Raw genomic sequence first — 17,158 nt, 5'->3', positions numbered from 1 at the left:
GGTCCCCGGAGGGGGAGGGGGAGGCTCCCCCCCCCCCCGCCCGCCACCTCACCCCCGCGCCCCCCGAGCCCGTTCTCCCCCGGCCCGGGCGGCGAGCCGGGGCCGCGGGCTGAACGCTCGGCTCCCCGGGCCACCGCCGCCTCCACGCCGCCCGAGGGGGGCACGCCCGCGCCCGCCCGCACCCTCGGCGGCCGGCCCGCCCGGCGCCCCGAGCCCCGGCGCCGCCGCACAGCGCTGGGGACCCGCACGGCCCGCGCGCCCCCTTTTTCCGCCCGCAGCCCCGGGGTCCCTCCGGGCCGGCCCGGGTCGCGTCCCCGCCGCACAGTCCGCGCTCGGGACTTTACCTCCGGAGAGGGCAAAAGAGAAAGAAAAGTTTGCCCGGCCCCGGCCCGGAGCCCGCGCGCCGCACGGCGGAGAGCCTCTCGCTCGCGGCCAGCAGGCGCGTCCCGCCTCAGCGCGGGCTTGCGAGCTCCATGCCCGGCGCGGCCGCCGCTGCCCCGGCCCCGGCCGCCTCGCTCGCCCGAGTGACGCCGCGGCCGCCCGGCTCCCGCCGCTCCCGCCGCGCTCCGAGTGCCGCCCAGCCCGCGCCCGGGGCGCACACACACTCACGCTCGCTGGCGCGCACTCACACACACGCACGCACGCCCCCGAAGGCTCCGCCGCCGCCGCCGCCGCCGCTGCCGCCGCCGCCGCCGCCGCCGCCGCCGCTGCCGGGAGTGGGGGGCGGAGGGGAGCGCGGGGGCGGGGGGCGGGGCCGCCGGGCGGGGCGCCGGCCAATAACGTCGGCGAGCAGCCGCCCGCTCGCGAGCAAAGTTTTAACCCCGGGAAAGAAGAAAGTTAAAGGGAAGCGGCCCGGGGCGCGGGGCGAGCGCGAGCGCCAGCGGGTGGGAACCGGGGCGCCCGGGGAAGGGCCGCGGAGACAAAGAGAAAGCGAGGCGGCGAGCGCCCGGGGAAACCCCGGAGAGGGGGCTGGGCCCGGCGAGCACCCCGGGGAGGGGAGGAGGGGCGGGCCGGGGACTGTCAGCCTCAACCCCGGGCCCCGCGCCGCCCCGGGGAGCCCCGCAGGTTTCCGCCGGCCCCACGCCCCGGGGGAGCGCGCCGGCGGGAGGGCGGGGAGTGGGGGGGGGAGGGAGGGGACGCTGTGCTCCCTCCTGGTCCCAGCCAAACACATCTGTGTTTGTTTTCTTTGCTGCGCCGAGGTCGGGCCTTCCTCCAAGCCGGCCCGATGGCCCCCGGTGGCACCGCGCACAGGGCCGTGCCCCTGTGGGCAGACAGCCGGGAATGGGGAGGAGGAGGAGAAGGAGGAGGAGGAGGAGAAGGAGGAGGAGGAGGAGGTCACCTCTGCCTGCTCACCCCTTCTTCCTGAAGCCCAACCGGGGGCAGGCGAGAAGGGGCTACTGGCGTGTGCCGCCCCCCCCCCCACCACCACAGTTGTCACCCTGCGGTTGGCCTATCTGCCGGAACGGGAACGCGGCTCCTCGCATGCCAGGGATGCGGTGCTGGGCTGGAGGCCGGAGGGGAAGGCCCCTTCCAGGCGGGTCTGCCGGCCTCAGGCTGGGGACAGCCCAGCCCGCCCCAGGTCCCCCCAGCCACAGGCTTGTATTTTCAAGGGTGCTGTATACCTTGTTCTATCTCACGGGAGCCTCGCAACAGCTTTGCAAAGTAGGTCTTAACTCCATTTCGCAGATGAGGAAACCGAGGTCAAGAAGCTTGCCCCACGTCTCCCAGCTAGTAAACATCAATCAAATCCAGGAATAGACACCGGGGGCTCCTGCCTCTCCTCCTTGTCAAATAAGCCCGCCCAATTATCGTCTCAGGAGGCATCCTTGGGGCCACCCAGCTTCTCCTTGCCTCATCCTCTGCCACCTTACCAAAAGGACCGAGGACAGTGAGAGCCTCCTTTGACACTCTCGCAGCGGTAGCCAAAGCACTTTGAGGGAAAGAATACACCGGGCTGAGAGTTTCTAACTCAGTCGCAGTTGGTTTGTTACTTTTGGATGAATGATCTAGCAATAAACCTGGACTTTTGAAAGCCCAGGGTCCTGGTTCCGGCCCAAGAGCTGGCTTCCTGGATCCTCTCCATCGAGTGTCACATTCGGTCTTATTGGCATTTTCATAAACTGTGAGAATCGAAGAAGGGGCCTCGGGGCTCATTTGGCCCAGCTCAGTCTCCTTGGGAAAAAAACCGCCTTCCCCAGCCTCCCTGAGAGAGGGCCACCCAGGCCAGCTCTTCCAGGGATGGGACTTCACCCACAGCCCAGGGACATAAATGCGTTCCCTTGCACGAAAGCCCGGGGTTCATCCTCTGCCCTCGGGGAACGCTTTAGTCCTGCCTTCTCCCCGTGCCATTGACCACTCCCTAGGCTGTTTATTTCTGCCTTGCCTTGTGGCAGAGAGGATTCTCGGTGACTTATGAGGGTACTTACAACATGACAAAATAACATAAATTAGACAGTGGGGTGGAAGGAGAGAAAGGAGAGGTTTAATGCCTGTGGGCTGTGAGATCCCAGTGCTGTTCTGAAAGGCAACATAGCGATGAGGAGCAGCCCTTTGAAACCCGAGCGTGTGGCCTTGGCAAAGTTAGCATCCTTCTGTGTTTTGCTTTCTTCATTTGTACAAAGGGGACAAAAATATCCATCTCATAGGGTTAGGAGCATCAAATGAGTTAACACATACGAAGATTGTAGCTTATAATACGTGCACATACACATTGTACTCCCGTAATGTACGTGAATAAAAGCATCTGTGTGAATATACCTAAAGCGAGGCGCGTGGTAAGCGGATGTAACAATGTTCGCCGTTACTATTAAGTTGGTAGATCCTTACAGACGTTGGCAGTAACTTAAAGTAGGGCCTTTTAATTACACGGAGAGATGTTCATGACATATTATAAAATGGGGGGGGGGGAGCAAATTATAACACACTATGCCCCCAAAAGACACCATGCACAGTACAAGCTCATTTTTATTTTTATTTCTTAAGGATGCATAAAAAGACAACGCGGTTCACTGCCATCATCTCAGGATAGTGAGATTCCAGGTGATTTGCATTGAGTTTTGCCTGCAGGTTCTCAAGGTTGAGTGGTAAGTTAAGAAGGGGAGCTAAGAGAAGGAAGAAAAACCGGGAGGAGTAGAAACGGGAATAGAGCTAAACTCCTCCCTGGAAGGCCCTGTTCACCTCCGGTGGGTGGGCCACAAATGTGTCCCTAAGCTTTCTTGCAGCCAAAATTAAAAGGAGACCGTGTCGGTTAGACAATGCCCAGCGTCCGTGTGATAAAAACAGACCCATTACTCAAGAGAATTATAATTATTCATGGTGCTAACGTCAGACAGGCATTTCTCCTGGGGGGGGGGGGGGCGTTGCATAAAGGAAACACAGTATGTGATAGTGAGCACACATCCTCAACGGCATCACCATGGTGGTCATAGCGGCAAGCTCCGTGGGACAGTTTCTGTGATGGCCCATGACAGAAGCTGGTGGCATCACACCAAAACACGAGTCGGGAAAAGGCAGTCCGGCCAGGACGGGTCTGAAAGAGGCACGTCGGGGAGCCCAGCTCACTGCCCACACTACTTGGGTCTATTTTGGGGTTATCTACTGGGCTGGCTCACGGAGCTGGCTCCAAGCCTTCCTCCTGCTGTGCTGTTTCTGTCTGCAGAGTTTGTTTTTCTTTTTTTAATTTTGTATTTTTTAAGTAATCTCTACACCCCATGTGGGACTCGAACTCATGACCCCAAGATCAAGAGTCACAAGCTCTACCCACAGAGCCAGCCGGGCACCCTCGTCTGCAGAGCTCTTGATGGATCCTGCATAGCAGCAAGTTTGGAAATGGAGCGTAGCTATTCTGTGTTGATAGCTGGGCTCTCACCGTGGTCTTGGGGTGGGGGGACAGGGGCACTTTGATCTTTTACTGTGGTCACTTGGGTACTAAGTGACTAAGTGACTAAGTGACTAGGTACTGAGCATATCTTCTTTAATAGTTCCTGGTGGGCAGGACTGTCTGTATCCTGGAGGTCCAGAACATTCTGGGACACAGTAGAACTTGTCTCCCTCCGATCAAAACCCGCCTCCCTGCCACTAATACACTTGATTCCATTCCAGCCCCACACGGAAGCCCAAACCAAGGCTCTCTGCCTCCTCAAAGTTTTGAAGTCAGCCCTCTATCATCCTTCATTTTTATCTGTTCGGCACGATGTTTCCAGTTTGCTTCACGATTTCCCACGGGACAGTTTTCTGGCCATTCGGCAGCCTCTCCCAATGCCTCTAATTTGTCAGTGTCCCTCCCTAAAGTATACTGCCCTCCGAGGGGACAAATGAAAAAAACAGATGTCCAAGTGTTGTGCGAGCTTCTCACAGTGGGGGTTATAAATACACACCCGAAAAGGCATGTTGGGCTTGAGCAGCAGGGTCCAGAGCACACACAGAGGTTCAAAACACAACAGTGCAGCTCTTGGGTGAGAAAGCAAATCCCCAGGTGTTTCTGGAAGGAATGCATCGGGAGGGGGAACGCCATTCTTGGTGCCCAGCCTTACCTGGGAAGCCTAAGGATCCTTCTAGGAAGAGGAGAATGTGGCCGTTTTACAAGAAAATTTAGAAATAGAGGAGGAGGAGCAGGAGGGGGAGGAGGAGGAGGAGGAAAGCCAGAAGGCTCAGGCGCCCTAGAAATCAACAGGGGTGTTTCAAGGAAGGAAGGGTGGTGAGCAGTGTCCACATGCTTTCACGGTCAAGATAAGACCTGAAACAAGTCCTTTGGGTTGACTGAACGGCCAGGAAGTCGTGGGTGACCTTGGCTGTTTGGCTGGCAGTGGCAGAGGAGTGGTGGGGACAGAAGCCAGGCTGCCTCAGGTCATGAAAGCAGGGACAGCAAGGGTAGACAACGTTCACAAAGTGCGCAAACACGTGGAAGGAAAGAGAAAGGGTGATAGGAAGGAACAGACGCAGAGAGGTTGAAGACGGATAGAATCAGCCTTGGAGAAGTGGCCGTCAGCCACTTCTTGGTTCAGCGGAACAGAGAGCGACAGCATCTCCTGAGGGCACGGGAGCAAGTAGAAATATTAGAGGTTTAACGATAGGTAAAAGCTTGATTGGGTCATTATGTAGGACAGGCTGATGCTTGCTGGCCAGAACTCAAGGTCCTGCTGAGGTGGGCGACCATCTGCGAGAAAGAAAGCCCCGACCGGCAAAGCCACCCCCCACCCCACCCCACCCCCCACCCCGCAGTGCTCAGCAGCCCTTGTGTAGACCTAGAAAAAGCAGAACCACTGAATTAATCTGGAGTAGCAGGTCTTTTCCAGGAGGTAGGACGGAAGGGGAAGAAGGCGGCTGCTGGGATGGGCCACAGAAGTAAAGTTAAAGAGAGAAAAAGTGAAGACAGGCCATGGACGGAGGAACTGGAGGCCAGGGTTCTAGAGCCGTGCTGTCCAATACGGCAGCCAGGAACCACATGGAGCTATTTCGATTCCAGCTTGAGTGATTTAAAATGAAATAACGGGGGCGCCTGGGGGGCTCAGTCGGTTAAGCATCCAACTTCGGCACAGGTCATGATCTCACGGTGTGTGGGTTCGAGCCCCGCGTCAGGCTCTGTGCTGACAGCTCAGAGCCTGGATCCTGCTTTGGATTCTGTCTCCCTCTCTGTCTCTCAAAAATAATTAAACATTGCAAAACAATTTTTAGTAATAAAAAATAAATAAGGAAAGATATAAAATGAAATGAGGTTAAAGCTTCCTCAATTGACCCTCATTTGGACAGAGGCAATAAAGATCCCTTCTATCATCACAGAAAGTCCTATTGGACAGAGCTGGTCTAGAAGATTCAGGAAGACAGAAGAGGTGTGGTGAGTAGCTGGAGTCTGAATTAAAGATTCCAGAGGTGGGTGATGACAAGGCCCGCTGAGGACAAGAGGGGGCTTTCTGCTGGGAGGCAGAGGGGAAGGTGACTGGAGATAAGGAGGTCAAGGTGCTGGATGAGTATCTTTTTTTTTTTTTTAACGTTTATTTTTTGAGAGACAGAGAGAGACAGAGCATGAGCAGGGAAGGGGCAGCGAGAGAAAGGGAGACACAGAATCCAAAGCAGGCCCCAGGCTCCGAGCTGTCAGCACAGAGCCCAACACGGGGCTCGAACCCACGAACCGTGAGACCATGACCTGAGCTGAAGTCAGACGCTCAACCGACGGAGCCACCTAGGCGCCCCTGTCCACCTGCGTCTTAAAGACGCACTGGACCAGCCTCAGGACTTGGGGCAGAGATGAAGGCTGAACCAGGGTCTGGTGTCTTCAAAGAAAGAGGAGCATGCCCTGGATTGTGGGGCGGAGGCGGGCGGATTCCAAGAAGGAGCTGTGGAAGCTAGAACAGGTGTGTGTGGCTCTGGCCTTAAAGGAGCAGGGTTTCGTTTCTCCGAAGAAGCTGAAAAGAACTTTGCAGGTGGAGGAGGACAGCGGCCCCCTGTCCTGGGCGTTGGGCGGTATGGTGTGGGAGAATCGTCCCACTGAAGAGGCCCGTGGTGTGAGTGAGGGCCAGGCTCGGGGGGTAAGCGTGAAGGTTGGGGGGGGGGGGGAGCCATCAGTGAACACGGTGAGGACGCAGGGGAGGGCACCGGATGGCCCAGGCTGATGGTTTGAGAGTAAAGGCTCAGGAGAGGTGAGATGACCAAGGACCTTCATCCTGGGCATGACCGCGGGTCCTACTTTCTAAATCAAGCATTTATTGAATGCTTACTGTGTGCCAAGCCGTCTTCTAAGCATTCCATCAACGGCTAACTCGGAATACTGGTAACAGCCTTGCAGGATGGATGCAGATAGCCTCATCATCTCCTCTTTACGGAGGAGGAAGCTGAACTACAGAAAATTACTGTGCTGAAGTAGACGGCATCACCGGTAAGCAGACGAGCAGGGATTTGAACCGACACGGGGCGGTGCCAGGGTCCGGAGGTCTCAGTCACCACCCACGGGCAAGACAGGCTTGGCTGACAATAAGCTTTTGACACATACGGGCCTCAGCTACGGCTGGACAGCGGAAGGGATGTGTGTCTGCCTGAACTATGAGCTGGGACCTGACTCGACTGAGCTTCTGAGTGTGTCTGGTTGTGTTAGGAGGGCAGACACGAAACAATTGGGTCCCCGGGACCCCCGACGGAGGCTGGACACTGCAGCAACGGAAGAGTCTGATGCAGGCGCCCGGGCTCCCCACAAAGGTCAGGGTGGCCTGCTTCGACAGTGTTTCCCTCAGAAACAGGAAGAAATGGAGGCAGGCAAACCTTGAGTTCTGGCCACCCCTGACCAGCTGTGTGACCTTGCTTTGCCCATCTCGCGGTGAAATGGGGGTCATCGCGGGTACCATACAGGCTTTGGAGGCTGATTGAAAAGATGGCTGTGAAAAGAAAGAAGCTGGCCCGAGAGATGACAGTGTAGGGGTTTTCTGGCTTTTGACTCTCGACATCCCCAGATCTGGCTCCCGGATCCCTCACCCTGGAAGAATTAGGGGCATCCCCGTATTTCTAGAGGTCAGCTCTCCCGGTGGGCCTCCTGGAGGGTTGCTCAAGGGATCCCCTTTCCTTGGCAGAATTTCGGGAGATAGGACTGTTCTGGAAACAGTTTTGGAGCATAGAAGAACAGGCCTGCAGAGAGTGTAGGGTTCCTGGAGATTTAGCCATTTCCTCAGCGGTGTGGATGATTCTCATCTTGAGCTCGGGCCTCCCCTATTGCCTGGCTTCTTGGCTGAGGATTCAGCAGTTGGGCACAGAAGCCCATACAAACCCCAAATCCCCCAAATCCTTTAATCTACCAGAGCTCTTTGAAGGGGTGAAAATGCCCCGGGGATAAGGGGACCGAGCCCCTGTCGTTTATTTTCATTTGCGAGAAGCTTTTGACAAGGTCCCACCCTGAACGCTATTAAGATAAGGAAAATGGTTCGTGGTGGGAAGCTTTGTCATGGGTGGAAGGAAACAAAGAATGAAAATAAGAAGAGAGTCCTGTGGGTGGAGAAAGTCGTTGGGGGAGGGGGTTCTCTTGAGTCCAGAGTTGGGGTTCAGTTCATTCAACACTGACACACACTCTGGAGGACATCCCCTCAGGGAAACCTCAAAGTCCAGAGGTGACATTGCAGTGATTACCCAGAGGAAGGGAATGACTGGGAGGCTCTCAAGAGATAGTGCAGGCAGGGGCATCTGGGTAGCTCAGTCGGTTGAATGTCTGACTCTTGATTTTGACTCAGGTCATGATCCCAGGGTCGTAGGATTGAGCCCCACATTGGGCTCCACGCTGAGTCTGGAGCCTGCTTGGCATTCTCTCTCCTTCTCCCTCTGCCTCTCTCTCTCTCTCTCTCTCTCTCTCTCCTCCTCTTTCTCTCTCTCAAATAAAACTTTAAAAAATTAAAAAATGGAAAGTATAAATGGGCCGGGGACATATGGTTAGCAGAAGGTGATGTATTTGGGGGAGAAATAGCCTGAAAAACTATTATAGGGCTAAAGGTTTTTAGTCACAGTTGAAAAATGCTATTTTAGGGCCAGAATACAGACTGTTTCCTTAAAATTGTTTCCCCACAGGGGTGCTGTTCACCTTTAGGGCCAGAAAATTCCTCACTGGGCAGAACGGTCTAATGCCACCGCTGGACATTTAGCATCCCGGACCCCTGCCCGTTAAATGACAGTAGGTCCCACCTCCCTGCACACACCAGTCATTTCCACCACTGAAAAAATGGCTCCTCACATTTACACATCCCTCCCTAGAAGAGCCTCCTATTCTCCCACACCATTCTGATCCACTTGAAATTTAGCCCAATGTGTCACTAAGCACAGCCTTCCCCACAAAAGCTAAATAAATTTTCAGAAAAGGAGTTGGAAATGAAACAGGATGCATTTAAGTTTAGGATCTTCTGGAAAGTTCTAGTCATCACATCTCAAAATGCCCTCGGAGATGGAGATGGCCTGGACCAGAGAAACATGATTGTGATAAGATCTGGTAACATGAATAAAGCAGAGGATGGGATGGAGAGTGTCAGGAAAGAAGACGCATTTTACACAAGGTACTGGGGTCGGGGAGGGGGATTGCCTCTCCGAGAAGGATCCAGTAGAGGAGAGTTAAGTGAGGAAGGGAGCTGTGGGGGTATGGGGAGGGGGGGGCGAAATGTGTGCTCCAGGCAGAGAAAACAAGTGCGGAAGTCCTGAGGCACAGCTTGACTTGCATGAGGAACAAGAAGGAGGCCAGCTTGGTGGGGGCTTGGGCAGCGAGATGGAGAGTGGTAGGAGATGAGGTCAGAGAGGTGAGGGCAGGCCAGGGTATGCACGGTCTTACAGAGCTTGATAAAGAATCTGAACACTTTGGGACCCATCCTGGGTACCTCTAGGGCCTTGGAGTTGTTTTTCCCATGGTTCTTAACACCACATCGTTGCCCTGACTTGACTAATCCATGGGCGTCTTGAGGGAGGGGGACCCACTGTTTCACACGCTGCCAGGCACAGACTAGGAATGCACTACAAATTCATTAAAATTAAGCAACTAAAACCCACAGAATTATGGAAAAATGCCCCCCCCCCCAAGAAGCCACTTGTGTCGTAATCCCTGGGACCTGTGAATGTGACCTTATATGGCAAAACAAGGTCTTTGCTGACGTGACTCAGTTAGAGACTATGAGATGGGAAGATCGCTGTGGATTATCTGGGTGGACCCTAAATGCCATCCCAAATGTCCTAAGAGAGAAGCAGAGGGAGAGCTGACAAGATGCAAGAGGAGAAGCCACATGAAGTCAGAGGCAGAAATGACAGTGACGCAGTCACAAGCCAAGAATGCCAGCGGCCACCAGAAATTGAAAAAGACAAGGGACTTGTTCTCCTCCAGAACCTCTGGAGGGAGCACAGCCCTTGATTTCAATCCAGGGATACTGACTTCAAACCTCCAGCCTCTAGAATTGTGAGAGGATAGATGTCTGTTGTGGAAAGCCACCAAGGCTATGGGAGTTTGTTATCGTGGCCATTTACCAGCAAATCCCAGGGCTGCCAGAATGAAGAGGGTCCCCCTCAAATCTTAAAGGGTGAGCTTGGGGTAAATGAAAGGAACAAAGAGAGGGACCACTAATAGTCTGATCCTGAAATGTTCCTGAAGTCTTGCTTTTGGTCTTCTCCTCATGAGCAGTGACAGAATCTCGCTGTCCATTCCCTCCCACAATGCTGAGTTGAGCATTTTCTGCATAGGCTTGCCGAGAGCTCGCTGTGTGTTGGGGTGTCATAAGCCCCCTTTTCTGGAAGCCAGGATTCCAGCCCCTTTATGATTCAGGACCCAGTCGGGAAGAAGTTTCGATAGTCTCCTGAGCATTTGAGAGAAAAGGAGCCACAATATGAGGGGTCTTAGCCCACGGGGAAGCCAGAAGCTCTTCACTTCGAGGTGTTTATACACTGAGGTCAGGCACCTTCGGTTCTTCTGGAACCACATATTAGGATGCTTGAAAGAATGGGAGACCACTGGACGTTGTGACTCTACGAAGTCTATCCCAGTCACCACTGAGGGATTCAGAACAGGTCCCACTCAAATTCCCAAGGGTGCCGCTGTATTGGAGCCCAGCGGAGTTGGAGAAGGATGGGAAGAGCCCTCAGAAAGCATCTTCTTCCAAGGGAAGAAACAGAGGCAGGGAGGTTGAGTGAACTGCCCAGGAGATGATGTTCCTAAAGATGGCTGGGAGTCATCAAAGTAGGTTATGGGTCACCCACTCGACCACACCTAGGGAAAACCTGCTACATTCGATCCTGCTAACTTAGGTGGGGGGAAAATATCATGATTTGATGGAAAAAATGTTTTTCATGACAAATGATTGCATAAAAAGTTTCTATATATAAAGGAGTAAGCTTCTGTTTCTTGCCAAAATCAACTACGTAGAATAGCTTATTTCCCCCCCCAAAATGTCGGTGAAATAAGGTATTGCTGGTCTACACGTCACACAGGGAGAAAGTTTAGGGGACTTCATTCCAAGAGGTAGTACAGGATGAAAACAGACACGGACCATTGATTCGGATTGGGTGAGTGCACAGATTATTCGACCACAACAAGGTGTTAAAGGAACGTAGGATTGGGGGAGGAAGAGAACCTCTCTCTCTCTCACTGATGTTGCCCTTCAGGCAAGGAGGAGCCAGCACACTAGCCCCGCGAATGATGCCAGAAAGTAGACACAGGGCTGCATGGACGCGACCCACCCTGCAGAGCGACCTCCTAGCCTCTGGCTGCGTGTGTGGTTTGTGGGGTCTGTGCGGGCACCCAGCTTCCCGTTGCTGCTTGCGAGGAGCTCCTTGAGGGGTCAGCAGGGCAGGCCCGAGAAGATCACTAGGATTGTGCTCCAGTCACACCTTCAGCTCTACACCCCCGTGACAGTAGGTGCTTGGACTACGCAATTATGTCCCTCCCGAAGTCATGTGTTGAAGCCCTAATCCCCAGTGTGATGGTATCTGGAGGTAGGGCCTTTAGGGGGGAATCAGGTCATGAAGGCGGTGTCCTTATGAGAGACACGATCTCTCTCCTGGCCGTGTGAGGATGCAGCGCGAAGGCAGTCATCTACAGACCAGGAAGAGAGCCTTCACCGGGAACCAAACTGGCCGGCACCTTGGTCTTGGGCTTCCCAGCCTCCAACTTGTGAGAAGTAGATGTCTATCGCTCAAGCCTTCCCGGCCGGTGGTGTTCTGTTACAGCAGCCTGGGCTGACTGAGTCAGCGGGCAAGTCGTTTCGCCTCCGGGAGCGGCAGTCACCTCTCCTGAGAAACAGGGATGGAAGCGTTCTCGGTCTCCTCCCTGCCTGCCACCCTCCCTCCCTTCCTCCCTCCCATCTCTTCCGTGGGTATATCAGGAGTACCGAGTACAAAAGACCGCGAGATGTCCCGAGCTCCAAACGAATACACTTTTTATAAAGAACCCTGTACAACTGCCCTCGCCATGGTTACCACAGGGCCACCCCCCTCTAGAGAGGATGACGAACTGCCCTGGGCCACTGGAGATCAAGTAGGGGACGGTGACACTGGTACCACAAAAGTCTGGACTTGGTGTTAACAATACTTTACTAATTACTGGTAGGTCAATGAGCACGAACGATAAGTATTGTTAAAAGAAACCACTTCAGCTTGGGGTTGGGGAGATCTCAGCTTGGGGTTGGTGGAGTCCGTAATCATGATCACAGCCACAACGACCCGGCCACCATCACAGTCACCGTCACCATCACAACCACAGTCACATCACTGTCACCATCACAGACATAATCAGTCACCATCACATAATCACCATAATCACGGTCACCACCAGAATCACCACCAGAGTCACCATCACTGTTGTAATCACTGTCACCATCACAGTCACCGTCACCATCACAGTCACCCTCACAACCATAGTCACTGTCACCATCACCATCATGACCATAGTCACCATCACCATCACTGTCACCGTCACCATCACAGTCACCCTCACAACCATAGTCACTGTCACCATCACCATCATGACCATAGTCACCATCACCATCACTGTCACCATCACCATCACAGTCACCCTCACAACCATAGTCACTGTCACCATCACCATCATGACCATAGTCACCATCACCATCACTGTCACCATCACCATCACAGTCACCCTCACAACCATAGTCACTGTCACCATCACCATCATGACCATAGTCACCATCACCATCACTGTCACCATCACCATCACAGTCACCCTCACAACCATAGTCACTGTCACCATCACCATCATGACCATAGTCACCATCACCGTCACTGTCACCATCACCATCACAGTCACCCTCACAACCATAGTCACTGTCACCATCACCATCATGACCATAGTCACCATCACCGTCACTGTCACCATCACCATCACAGTCACCCTCACAACCATAGTCACTGTCACCATCACCATCATGACCATAGTCACCATCACCATCACTGTCACCATCACAACCATAATCACAGTCACCGCCAGAGTCACCATCATAGTCACCATCACTGTCACCATCACAGCCACCATCTCCATCACCCTCACAACCCTAACCACAGTCACCATCGCAACCATAGTCACTGTCAGAGGCAGAATCACAACCACAACCACAGCCACAGCCACGAGCACAACCACAGTCTGCATCGCCATCGCAGTCACAGTGACAATCCCGGCAGCAGCTCACGCGTGTGGAGCCCCACACTTGCTGTCAGGCTGGTCCGGGAGCTGGCGCCCTGGGTCTCCGCCAGGGGGCTCGTGGCCGCGATGGTGGTGGCCGTAGGGCGGCTGGAAGGGAAATCGCGAGAAGTTTCTCTTCTTAGGGAGGCCCGGGGGAGGGGGGCGTAGCAGACCCTGACCCATGACGGCTCGCGTCGTCCCCCGTGCTCACTGCTGCACGCCCGACGCCTAGCGCGGAGCTCGACACAGGGCAGGCACGGAAAACCTGCTTGCTGAGTGAACAGAGAGGGGCCCAGACGGAGCATGGCCTTGCAGGTCATGTTGGGCTCGCTCTAGGACTCGGATGATCCTTGGCAGAATCAAAATTCCATAATCTGTCACACACACACACACACACACACACACACATACCACGTCTCCTGGCTCCAGAGCGGGAATCAGCCGTTTTCAACGGCAGCCAAGCACCCTCCCTGGGCTGGGTGCCCTCACCCTGGGTCCAAAGGACTCAGGAGACAGCTGTCTCCTGCCTGGGCCCCCTCAGCTAAGATCTGATTTTCTCATCATCTGGATAGTCTCAGAGACTCGCAGCAAAGGGATGAACCAGGCTGACCTTTCTGGAGGTTTGTTTAAAGCAGAACAATGTTTGTCTTGTCCAAACACTATGAATTACTCCAAAGAATGCTGCCCAGTTTTACAATCCACAGCTACAAACGGCTTACATAAATAGGGACTCGTCCCCTCCTCTCCCCCCCCAGCCCCATTTTTAACAGCTTCTCCTACTCCCCCCCCCCCGCTTTCTCCCACTCTTCTGGGCCTTCCCCCTTCCCCCCCTCACGCCTACTCTCCTCTGAGCCCCAGCCTGGTGAAGGGGCAGGTGTCGGGTGTTGCGGGCCACAGCTCACACCTGGGTTATTCCTGGCACGGATCCCCTCTGGGGAGCAGCTTCTCTGTCCCTAGTGTGGACAGGGTTTGCCTTGCCAAGGCGGGGAGGGGGGCTCTGGGCACATTTGTACTGGTGGGGGGCGGGGCTGCTGTGTTAAGTCCTGCGATAAAAGCGTGTTGGTAAGAAAAGGCCCCTAGGTTTGGGGGTTCAACGTCCAGTCGGCCTGCAGCCCACATCGACCGTCCTCGTTTGGTGGGGTGCTCAGCTCACCCACAGTCTTTCCCTCGCAGGCCGCACATTCAGGGGATCCCCAGGTATCTCCTAGGAGTAGACCCCCCCTCCCACTTTGGGCCTCCAGTGGGGGTAGGAGGAAGCAATTTTACTGCTGATCAGATATAAAGAACACCACACAACCGTGGGTCCCAGGAAGGGAGGGGGGCAGCCGGGGACAGAGCCCAGTTTCCTAAACTATGTCCCTAAAAACAGCCCCTACACCACCTGCATCAAAAATGCTTCGGGAAGCTTGTTTTCAAAAATGCAGATTTCCGGGCCCCTCCCCAGGCCTAGGGAAGCTCTCTCTGGGGTTCCGGCCCAAGGCCGATGCCAGAGTCTGACAAACGCACTGTAACCCGGCTCCTCTGACCAACTGGGACAGACGTCAGCTGGTTGGTGGCTGGGGGTGTGAGTGGTCTGTGGGATCCTTCCACTGAGGGTCCCCGCTTGGAGTCAAGCCTGTTCCCATTTCCTCTTTGCTCTGCAGACAAGGAAACTGGGTCAGAGTAGGGAAGAGTGACTTCCACTCAGAAGCGGGTGAGGAGAGGTGAGATCCGTGGCTATAAGCTCTGGGACACGCATCTGGCCATTCCAGAAAGGCCCCCTCCTCCCCCCCGCCCCACCCCACCCCCAGCTGCTTCCCTGGTCATTCCAGCGTCTCGACGGAGCTGAAGTTGGATCTTAAGAGGGGTCACTGCTCCTTCTCTTCCCTTGATGGGAGGGTCCCGCCGGGCAGAGGTGACCAGAGCCAAATCTGTCCCTCGAGGGGGACACACGGCGAGCCCCAGCAGCAGGAAAACCGAGTGCCTGGTGCCTCACCCTGGATAGAGCCAAGCCAGCCCTGCCCACCCGGAGGCTCGGCAGCCGGGCTGGGGGCGCTGTCGGCGCGCGGTCCGCGGGGTTAGGGCCGCGGCTGCGGCGCGCGATCCCGCTTCGCCAGAGGGCAGAGGGCGCCCCCACGGAGAGGCCCCCGCTTTCAGAGCTCGAAGGCCGTTGGTGCCCAACACTCGCGGCGACCCCGGGTCGAGAAGAGGTCAGAGGATAAAGCCGCTGGAACTCAGCCCATGCACCGAGGCCGACCGTAGGGTCCGGGCAAGGAGCGGCGAGCTGGAGGCCAAGGCGGGCCCCGGGGCTAAAGAGCTGATCTCGCGGGGACCCCAGAGTGAAGCGTCTGGGGAGGGTCGGGATTGCACCAGCAGGCCCTGTCCCTACGATCTAAGGCTTGTGCGTTGGATTCCATTCACAATTTGGGAGATCCAGAAGCTTGCTGCGTGACCCCGGGCACGCTACGGGCGCCTCTGGGCCGCGGGGTCCTTCTCTCCTGCGAACCGCGCGGGCTTTGGGACGGATGCTCCCCAAGGCCCCGCTCCAACGTCCGCGCCTTGAATTAGCAGCGCCTCCTTCTAGTTTAGCATTTGATTTTCTAATCAAGCTCTTTGTCCCCTGCGGCCTTAACCCGAGCCCCCCGGCTTCCCCGTTTCCCCTCGACCCCCGCCCGGGTCTCGCCCTCAACCGACTTTTCCCGTCGAAGGCCCTCGAGGGAGATTCCCGGGAGCCGAGGCCGAGGCCGGCGGGTCCGCGGCGCGGGGCCGGGGCTGTATGGAAATGGCCAGAGAAGCCGGCGGGCGCGGCGGCGATTTATTCTGGGAGTGACAGCCCCTTTGAGCGCTCAGCGAATGGCATTTTCTGTCTGTGAAAGCCTTTCTTCCCACCTCTGTTCAGATTAGCCCGGGGGATGAATGCGCCCATTATCCAGCCCGCTGACCATTCTGAAACGCCAAATTAATTACTAAGCACTGAATCGGGCGCCGGGGCCGGGGCACCGGGAGGTGTGAAAATAGCGAGCGGCTGGAGATGGGGAAGGCGAGGGGCGCAGCGCCGAGAGGCCGGGCGGGGTGGCCCGGGGCGCGGGCGCGGGCGCGGCGGGGCCCGGGCGGGCTTGGCCGGCGGCCGAGCGCGACCTGCCGGCGTGACCCGGCGCGACCGCGGGGCGAGCGGGCCGCGGGGACCCGGCGGGCGGGGTGGCGCGGCGCGGGGGTCGCGGCTGCGGCCGGCTGGGGGCTCGCCCGGGACCGCGGGCCGAGCGCGCCAAGTGCGCAGAGCGCGGGGCGGAGGCGCGGCCGTGCGCCGCGCGCGGGTGCGGGTCCCCGAGGCGGCGCGGGGGGCCGGGTTGCCCCCGGACGGCCCCAGCCGCCCGCCACCCGCGCCCGGCCCCGGCCCCGGCGCTGCGCCGCTCGCGCTGCCCTCCGAGGCCTTCCCCAAACTTGGGCGCCGCCTCCCCCCCACCCCCCACCGACCGCAGCCCCGGCCGCAGCTTCCCGAGCGCGGGGCAGCCCCGGGCCGCCCCCCCGGGGCCCCGACTCCGGCTGGGCGGACGGCACTTACCTCCCGAGGCGCCGGGCGGGAGAGGGAGGCGAGCTCTCGGCGGCTCCCGCTGGAGTGCGAGGGGCGCGGAGGAGCGCGCGCCTTTAAGACTCTTCCCCGAGACTCCGCCAGGTGGTGTCAGGCCGGCCGGGCCCGGGCGGCTCCTCACCCCCGCGGCCACCCTGCTCCCGGCCCGCCCCGGGCACGGCCCCGGCCGCGCGCTCCCACTCCGCGCCCTGCGGCGCCCGCTCCTGCCGCGCGCAGCCCGGAGCACGGGAGGGCAGGATGGGGACAGCTGGGGACCCCCGGATGCCCCAGAGGGAGCCACTCATCCTACGCACTCTGGCTTAGGATGGCCTGGGGGTCGGCGGAAGCTATTTTTGGACCGGGTGCTGGGGCCGCGCGGGGGAGGGGGGCGCGGAGGAGAGGGTTGGAAAGTCTTGTCCAAGGACGTGCGACTCCGTCCCCCACTGTCATCACCTCGGGACGCGCCTTAGGTCCGCGCG

The 17,158-nt window shown here is 57.1% G+C and overlaps 1 protein-coding gene across 4 annotated transcripts in view; it reads right to left on the bottom strand.

Annotated features, from left to right (window-relative positions):
• NTN1 (netrin 1) overlaps nucleotides 1-16,791 on the bottom strand; it is a 192,933-nt gene extending 176,142 nt beyond the window's left edge. Inside the window, exon 1 of one of the 4 annotated variants that reach the window (XM_045490402.1) lies at nucleotides 16,674-16,791. The gene's annotated coding sequence lies outside the window, so the exon portion shown is untranslated. Of the gene's footprint in view, nucleotides 1-344; nucleotides 505-609; nucleotides 713-16,673 lie in introns of those variants that run through there. The other 3 variants (XM_045490404.1, XM_045490403.1, XM_045490405.1) reach the window with 3 other exon arrangements.
• Nucleotides 16,792-17,158: the final 367 nt, after the last annotated feature.

Source organism: Leopardus geoffroyi, chromosome E1, assembly GCF_018350155.1.
Source record: "Leopardus geoffroyi isolate Oge1 chromosome E1, O.geoffroyi_Oge1_pat1.0, whole genome shotgun sequence".
Classification (NCBI taxonomy): Eukaryota; Metazoa; Chordata; class Mammalia; order Carnivora; family Felidae; genus Leopardus; species Leopardus geoffroyi.
Note: the sequence above shows the minus strand (reverse complement) of the source record. Positions and strands in the feature narration are given on the sequence as shown.